The following is a 9,975-nucleotide window of genomic DNA, read 5'->3' on the forward strand; positions in this document are numbered from 1 at the left end:
AATAGCCCCTAAAAAATAAAATACTTAGGAATAAATCTAGGACGTAAAAAACTATACAAAGAAAACTACAAAACATTACTGTAAGGAACCAAATAGACCTAAAGAAATGGAAAAACATATCATGCTCATGGATCGGTAGACTCAACACTGTAAAAATGTCAATTCTACCAAAAGCAATCTACAAATACAATGTAATCCTTATCAGAATGCCAACAGCATTCATTAATGAGAGGGAAAAACTAACCATTAATTTTACATGGAAAGCAAAGAGGCCCTTGGTAAGTAAAGCATTACTGAAGAAAAAGAAACAAAGTAGGCAGCCTTGCACTACCTGACGTCAGAGCCTACTGTACAGCCATGGTAGTCAAAACAGCCTGGTACTGGCACAATGACAGACCCATTTACCAATGGAATAGAATAGAGAACCCAGATGTAAATACCTCTACCTATGGCCACCTGATCTTTGAGAAAGGACCAAAGTACATTAAATGGGGAAAAAGCAGTTTGTTTGTTTTTTAATGGTGTTGGCCAACTGAAGGTTGGACCCATACCTCATACCATACACAAAAACTAATTCCAAATGGATCAAAGACCTAAATATAATACCAAAAACTATATACTTAATGGAAGAAAAAATAGAGCCAACACTAGGGACCCTAATACATGGCATGAAACCGTAATTAACATAAACAGCATAAAAACTATAATTACCAATACACAAACACCAGAAGATAAGCTAGATAAATGGATTCTCCTTTTTTTTTTATGCTCATCCAAAAACTTCACCAGAAGAGTATAAAGAGAACCTACAGACTGGGAAAACATTTTTAGTTATGACATATCTGACAAAGATCTAATCTCTAAAATCTACAGGAAAATCCAATACTTCTATAGTAAAAAGACGAATAATCCAATTAAAAAATGGGCTGTGGATATGAACAGACACATCACCAGAGAAGGCGTTTGAGTGGCTAACAGACACCAAAGAAGACATTCAGGTGGCTAACAGAAATGCTTGAGATCTTTAGCCATTTGAGAAATGTAAATCAAAACTACAATGAGATACTCTCACCCCAACAAATGTTGGAGATTGGAACTCTTTTACACTGCTGGTGGGAATGCAAAATATTACAACCATTTTGGAAAACAATATGGTGCTTCCTTAAAAAGCTAGAAATACCATATGATTCAGCAATCCCACTCCTAGGAATATACCTAGAGAAATAAGAGCCGTTACACGAATAGTCATATGCACCCCTGTGTTCGTTTCAGCATTACTCACAATAACACAAAGATGTAAACAACCTAAGTGCCCATCAACAGATGAATGGACAAACTATTGTACTTACACGTAATGGAATACTACACAATGATAAGAAACAATTTTGAATCTGTGAAACATTTTGCAACATGGATGAATCTAGAGGGCATTTTGCTGAGTGAAATAAGTCAATCACAAAAGGACAAATACTGTAGGAGACCACTAGTATAAAAACACATGAAAATGTTTCCACACAAAAAGAAACAATCTTTGATGGTTACAAGGGAGGGGAGTGGTGGGGAAAGAAAAACACTAACTAGATATTACGTAAGTGGTAACTTTGGTGAAGGGTAAGAAGTACGCAATACTAGAGAAGTCAGCACAACTTGACAAGGGCAAAGTCATAAGAGTTTCGCAGACACATCCAAATGTCCCAAGAGACAGAGCTACTGGGCTGAGGGCTGGAGACCATGATCTTGGGACATCTACCTCAGCTAGCATACATAACAGTCTAGAAGTAAAATGTTCTACATTTCACTGTAGTGAGTAGGGACTGGGGCCTTAAAATCCTGTGAGCAGCCATCTAGGATACATTTACTGGCCCATCTCAGCTGAATCAAGGAGAATGAAGAAGATCAAAGACACAACAGAAAGATTAATAGACCACAACTACCACAAACTCCACCAGACTGAGTCCAGAACAACCAGATGGTGCCTGGTCACCACCGCCAGCTGCTCTGAAAGAGATAACAACAGAGGGTCCCAGACAGAGCAGTAGGAAAATATAGAACAAAATTCAAATTCACACACACACATAAGAAGATCAGGCTTGCTGGTCTGACAGAGACTGGAGAAATCCCGAGAATATGGCCCCCAGACTACCTTTTAATTCAGTGCTGAAGTCACTTCTGAGGTTCACTCTTTAGCCAAAGATTAGACATGTCTATAGGGCCAACACATAAGGGACATACTTCATAATTCAACCATGTATACGAGACTAATGGGCACACCATCCCAAAAGCAAAGATGAGAAGGCAGGAAGGTAAAGGAAAATTGGATGAATGGAAACAAGGAACCTGGATTGGAGAACAGGGGAGTGTTGACACATCACGGGTTGGCAACCAATGTCACAAAACAATTTGTGTATTAACTGTTTAATGAGAACCTAATTTGCTCTGTAAAATTTCACCTACATCACAATAAAAAAAGAAAAAAAAATTGGGAAGTGTTTGGCCATTATTTCTTCAAATATTTGTTTGATTCTCTCTCTCCTTCTTTTCTGGAACTCTTTTTATGTGTATGTTGGTATGCTCAATGGTGTCCCACAGATCTCATGTTGTTGTTAGGTGCCTTCGAGTCATTTTCGACCCTATGTACAAAATAACGAAGCACTGCCTGGTTCCTCGCCATCCTCATGATCGTTGTTATGCTTGAACCTATTGCTGCAGCTGCTGTGTCAATTCATCTCGCTGAGGGTCTTCCTCTTTTTTACTGACTCTGTACTTTACCAAGCATGATGTCCTTCTCTAGGAACTGATCCCTCCTGATAACATGTTCAAAGTATGTGAGATGAAGTCTCACCAACCTCGCCTGTAAGGAGCATTGTGGTTGTACTTCTTTCAAGAGAGATTTGTACATTCTTCTGGCAGTCCATGCCATATTCAATATTCTTCACAAAAACCATAATTCAAAGGTATCAATTCTTCTTCAGTCTTCCTTATTCATTGTCCAGCTTTCACATGCCTATATGTCAACTGAAAACACCATGACTTGGGTCAGGCTTACCTTAGTCCTTAAAGTGATATCTTTAGTTTTTTTTTTTAACACTTTAAAGTGTTCTTTTGCAGCAGATTTGCCCTATGTAATGTGTCTTTTGGTTTCTTGACTGCTGCTTCCATTGGTGTTGATTGTGGATCCAGTTAAATAAAATAAACTTCAATATTTTCTCTGTTTATCATGATGTTGCTAATTGGCCCAGTTGTGAAGATTTTTGTTTTCTTTGTGTTGAGGTGTAATCCATACTGAAGACTGTGGTCTTTGATTTTCATCAGTAAGTGCTTTAAGTCCTCTTTACTTTCAGCAAACAAGGTTGTGTCATTTGCATAACACAGGTTGTTAATGACTGTTCCTCCAGTCCATCAGCTTCTCAGATTATTTGCTTAGGGTACAGATTGAATACTTATGGTGTAAGGATACAACCCTGACGCACACCTTTCCTGATTTTAAACCATGCAATATCCTCTTGTTCTGTTTGAAGGGCTGCTCCCTGTTGGTCTAAGTACAGTTCCTTATAAGCACAATTAAGTGTTACGGAATTCCCAGTCTTCTCGATGTTATCCATAATTTGTTATGATCCACATAGTGAAATGCCTTTGCATAGTCAATAAAACACAGATAAACATCTTTCTGGGAGTCTCTGCTTTCAGCCAGGATCCATTTTACATCAGCAGTGATATCCCTCATTCCACATCCTCTTCTGAATTCAGCCTGGATGTCTGGCAATTCTCTGTCAATATACTACTACAACTGCTTTTGGAATGGCCTTCAGCAATAGTTTACTTGTGTGATATTATTGATATTGTTCGATAATTTCCACATTCAGTTGGATCACCTTTCTTTGGAATAGGCACAAATATGGATCTCTTCCAGTCAGTTGGCCAGGTAGCTGTCTTCCAAATCTTTTGGCATAGACAAGTGTGTACTTCCAGTGCTGCATCCATATGTTGAAACATTTCAGTTGGTATTCTGGCAAAACCTTGTTTTTTGCCAATGCTGTCAGTGCAACTTGTACTTCTTCCTTCAGTACCAGAAGTTCTTGATCATATGCTACCTACTGAAAAGACTGAACATAGACCAATTCTTTTTGTTACAATGACTCTGTGAATTGCTCCAATCTTCTTTTGATGTTACCAGCGTTGTTGAGTAAGCCCACAGAATCCTTCAATATTGCAACTCAAAGTTTGAATTTTTCTTCAGTTCTTTCAGCTTGAGAAATGCCGAGTTGGTATTTCCTTTCGGTTTTTTAACTCCAGGTCTTTGCACATGTCATTATGATACTTTATTTTGTCTTCTTGTGCCATCTTTTAAAATTTTCTGTGCAGCTATTTTACTTCATCATTTCTTCCTTTCACTTTAGCTTCATGTATGATGTCCCTGATGTCATTCCACAACTCGTCTGGTCTTTGGTCATTAATGTTTAATGCATTAAATCTATTCTTGAGATGGTCTCTAAACTTAGGTGGGATATACTTCAGCTTAAGTTTGAACTTGCATATAAACAATTGATTGTCTGTTCCATAGTCAGCCCCTGACCTTGTTCTGACTGATGATATTGATCTTCATCATCTTTTCTCACAGATGTAGTCAATTTGATTCCTGTGTATTCCATCTTGTGACGTCTACGTATATAGTTGCCGCTTATGTTGTTGAAAATAAGTATTTGCAGCAAATAAGTTGTTGGTCTTGTGAAATTCTATCATGTGATCTCTGGCATCGTTTCTATCACTAAGGGCATATTTTCCAACCTCTGATCATTCTTCTTTGTTTTCAACTTTTGAATTCCAATCACCAGTAATTATCAATGTATCCTGATTGCATGTTTGATTTTCAGACTGCAAAAGTTGGTAAAAATCCTCAATTTCTTCATCTTTGCCCTTAGTGGTTTCCATGTAAATTTGAATAATAGTTGTATTAACTGGTCTGCCTTGTAGGCATATGTATATTATCCTATCACTGACAGTGTTGTACTTCAGGATAGATCTTGAAATGTTCTTTTTGATGATGAAGGTGATGCCATTCCTCTTCAATTCATCATTCCCAGCATAGTGATTCATATGATTGTCCAATTCGAAATAGCCAATACCAGTCCTAATGCCTAGGATATCAATGTTTATGTGTTCCATTTCATTATTTATTTTCTTTTTTTTTTAATTTACAGTTTGTACATTGCACTTTCTAATTATTCATGGTTGTTTGCAGCAGTTTCTTCTCATTTTAAGTTGTGTCACATCAGCAAATGAAGGTCTTGAAAGCTTGACTCCATTCATGTCATTAAGGTCGACTCTACTTTGAGGAGTCAGCTCTTCTCCAATTTTATTTTGTGTGCCTTCCAACCCGAGGGGCTCATCTGCCAGCACAATATCAGACAAAGTTCTGCTGCTATTCATGTGATTTTCACTGGCTAATTTTTTCAGAAGTAGACCACCAGGTCCTTGTTCCTAGTCTGTTTTATTCTGGAAACTCAGTTGAAACCTATCCACCATGAGTGATCTTGCTGGTATTTGAATACTGGTGGCATAGCTTCCAGCATCACAGCAACACACATGCCCCCACAGCATGACAAGCTGACAGACACATGTCGATATCATAGACTCTGTCTATTTTTCTTTATTTTTTTTCTTCTGCTTCTCAGAGTGAATAATTTCAATTGACCTATCTTTGAGTTTTCTCCTTCATTCCTTTGCTTTCTCAAATCCACTGTTGAATCCCTCTAGTGAATATTTTCCTTCCAGAATTTCTATTTGCTTTCTTTTCTGTTTCCTATCTATTCATTGATATTCTCAGTTTGGTAAAATGTAATTCTTTTGTTTTCCTTCATCTCTTTATTCATGGTTTTCTTAGCTCTTTGACCATATTTAAGATAGTTTAAAGCCTTTTTAGTAAGTCCAATTTTGTGCCTCCTCAGCACAGTTACTGTTATTTTCTTTTCTTTTCCTCTAAATTTGTCATACTTTATTGTTTTTTTGCATGCTTCATAATTGTTTTTTTATTGTTGAAGATGGAAATTACAGGATTTGTTTTTGTTGCTTTCTATGGGTTGATGTTGCTTTCTAACCCAGTGAGTTTTAGAAAATATTTTTTATGATTTTATTGTTTTTCATGTATGGTCTCTGAAGTCTATGTTCTATTTTGTGGTCAGCCAGTGGTTTGACAGAGATTTTTTAAGTTCCTGGAGCATTAAAGAAAAAAGGAGAGAAAAGAAAATAATATACTCTTGCAATTTTTGCTGATTATCCCTACATTGGGGGACTCCTTCAATGCTCAGTATTCTGTTTGGAACTCTTTGTTATACTTCATTGTCTGCATCAGCTAAGTCTGAAGATCAGCTGAAGGTGAAAGCTCAGGGCTTTCCCATGTCTTTTCTGAGCACATGTCCTGTCCTAGGCATATGTGTTGCTTTCTAGAATCCCTGTTATATACAGGAGCTTTAAAAGCCTTTATTCCCAACATAAGGCAAATTTAATTCTCTCCCAGCTTTTCCTCCCAGGCTTTTGTCATGTTTGTTTTATATCCTAATTATATGCTTTTTTCCAGACAGCAACCACTTGTTCATTTATCTTTCAATGTTTTCAAGAAATGTCATCCATTTAGCCACCTTTCTACCCTTTCAAATTATGTGAAGCAAAGACAAGCACTCTGTGTCAGTCCTTGAGGGAATCTCCAGTCAGGACAAAACAGACAAACAGAATTTGTTGAGAACAAGTGCCAGTTTACTTCCTCTGCATCCAGATACGTAATGGGATCTCCACCATGCTGGGGAGGGGTGTGAATCAAAGGTAAGTTAAAATGCCACAAAGTAATTTTACTGTTTATGTCACCTTTTTTCTTGATTATCCATCTACTTGGTTACTATAAACTTTTGAATATTTTCCAGGGTTCTAGCAAACTTGATTCAGAAGGGTTTTTTTTTTTCATGTGTAAAAATCTCATGGATGGAGCTCCCTACTCCACTATTTTCATTCACATCAACAGTGGTCATTCTTGTCTCTTGTCATCATTAGATGCTCTCAAGTTGGTTCCAACTCATAGCGACTCTATGTAGAACAGAACGAACCACTTCCCGGTCCTGGCCACCTTCACAATCGTTGCTATGTTTAAGCCTACTGTTGTAGCCACTGTGTCACTCCATCTTGTTGAGTCTCCCTCCTTTTTGTTGATCCTCTACTTTACCAAGTATGATGTCCTTCTCCCAGGACTGGACCCTTCTGTCCAAAGTACTTGAGACAGAGTTTTGCAATCCTCAATTCTAAGGAGCATTCTGGCTGTACCTCTTTCAAGAGAGATTTGTTCCTTCTAGCAGTCTATGCCTAGATCCTGACTTTTATGGGCCCTTAATTATGTAAGGGTGATGTTGGCTCTTAAGCTGAGAATATATATTTTTACATGTTAAAGGAGGTGAATAAATTCTTATTTCATCAAGTTTTGGTTGTTTGGTGTTCAGTTTTGTCAAACATCTTTTGGGCAATATGTAGATTATCATTTAATTTAAGATTTGTTAAAATGAATAAATAAAGCATTTGATTATGATTAACCATTCCTTCCTGGAATCAATTCTACTTGGTCATGAATGTGCTAATGGATTGTTTACTTCTGTTTTATTGTGTGTTTGTGTATTGATATTCAAAAGTGAGATTTGTGTAGAATTATCTATTTTGTGCATTTTTATAAGGTTTAAATTTTAATAATATGCTTGTTTTTTCAAGAGAAGTAGGCATTTTCACTTTCCTTCTATGAACTTGGAAAATTTAAATATCCCTGGGATTACATGATGTATACAAATTTATTTTAAAAATATTGAGTTCAATATTAAAGGAAAGTGAACAAATTAGTTGGAAGTCAAAATATTCTCTTTAAGTTTTTTCAGGCCACCGGAATAAAATGAAATAGAGGGAATAAATCATGCTATTCACTTCTAGGAAACCCTGGTGACATAGTGGTTAAGCGCTACGGCTGCTATCCAAAAAGGTTGGCAGTTTGAATCCATCAGGCACTCTTTGGAAAGTCTATGGGGCAGTTCTACTCTGTGCTATAAGGTTGCTGTGAGTCAGCATTGACTCGATGACAATGTGTATTCATTCCTTAGTGTTAATGAATCTACCAAAATAAATTGTAAAATTACCCTTTTGGGCCCTCAACATTCCCTAGTATTTTTGAAATGTACTGGCAGATTATATAAATTAACTTGTCTCAACCAGGGTTAATTCTGGGCCCAATTCATCAGGTGCATAATTTCATCATGTGAATAAGAACCCTCTTCAATTTAACAGGTGTGAACATAAATGTTTTTCTTCCACTTATCTTCAGTGGAGCTGTTAATTAAGTATTTCACACCTCTTCAGATGCTTTTATCAAAACTTCATAGGGTAGAATTCTGAGGCATTTTGCCAAGCAAGATGGAAATTATTAGGGAAATGCCTGTATTTGCAACTTAAATTTGAGGAGAGGAGCAGCTGAAAATACATATTTTAAGAGGGAGAGATCTGACTCAAATGATGGTTTCCTAATAATATTCAGTGGAACAAAAGATATGTGTGAACTGTTTGTAAAAGCAACACACAAAAATATGAAGGGGAAAATCATAGAATTAAATCTATATCATGATATATAATTAAATCTATAAGAATAAATTAATCTACAAGACTAAAATTTTAAGCTGTTTAATTATTTTTTTCTAGTAAAACTTGCTTCCAGTTAATGGTGGACAAATATTATTTGAATGACTGGATTTTGTACACTTTGCACTGAAACAAATTTCTTTTGCTCAGAAAAACTGATCACCAGCTCAGTAGTTATTGATGTAGTAACATTCCTGTAAAATGACCTTTTTGCCTGGGAATGGTGCCAGATCCATCAAAATGCCTTTATAAAATTATTCAGCCAGCATTCTAAGTTAACATTCTATAGTCTAAAGAAGGCAGCTTCAAGGTCACCATCTACCTAGTGAGTTGCTTCTTAGTGTGGACATAATAACATAATTCATGTACTGACTTCAGAAACAAACACATTAATATTCTTCGTATTCAAATGATTGGGATTTTATACAATAGATTAATATTCTGCTTTATCAGTGTCTTAGTTATCTAGTGCTGCTACAACAGAAATGCCACAAGTGGGTGGCTCTAATGGACCAAAATTTGTATTCTCATGGTTTAGATAGCTAGAATTCGAAATTCAGGGCATTTGCTCTCAGGCAAGGCTTTCTTTCTCTGTTGGTTCTGGGGAAAAGTCCTTGTCTCTTTTTAACTTCTGTTTCTTAGTCCCTTGGAGATGTCATATGGCTTGGCATCTATCTTCCCCCATCTCTGCTTAGTTCTCTGAGCTATTCTGCTGATTTATATCACAAAGGTAATTGGCTTAAGATACACCTGACATCAATACATTCCACTCACTAACCCCACCCCCAAATTTATGTCCTTCCTACATGCAAAACTCATTCACCCCATCACATCATCCTAAAAGTCCAAAATCTCATCTTCTGAATCATCTAAATCAAATATGGGTGAGACTTTAGGTATTTGCCATCCTGGGACTTAATTCTTCCTCTTCTGTGAACCTGTGAACACTAGAATACAAGTTATTTGCTTCCAAATACAAAGGCGGAACAGGCACAAAGTAGACATTTCCAATACAATTGGGAGAAATTGGAGAGAAAGAAGGGATAACAAGCACCGAGCAAGTCCAAAACTCAGCAGAAAAAATTATAATAGCTCTCAAGGCTTGAAAATAATCCTCTGTTCTCTGAAATCATCTTGAGACAGAGCCCCCACGGTGCTGTATTCTAAACCTGGCTTCCTCTCCTACGGTGTTGTATTGCAAAGTTGTTTCCTTTGTTAGGTTTTCCCTTCTCAGCTTTGCAGTCGAATCCTGCTTTTGCTTGGAGGTTGTATGTAAACCCCATTGTACCTGCATAGTATGATTAAGAATATTGCTGATGT

The sequence above is a fragment of the Elephas maximus genome, chromosome 15 (assembly GCF_024166365.1).
Source record: "Elephas maximus indicus isolate mEleMax1 chromosome 15, mEleMax1 primary haplotype, whole genome shotgun sequence".
NCBI lineage: Eukaryota > Metazoa > Chordata > Mammalia > Proboscidea > Elephantidae > Elephas > Elephas maximus.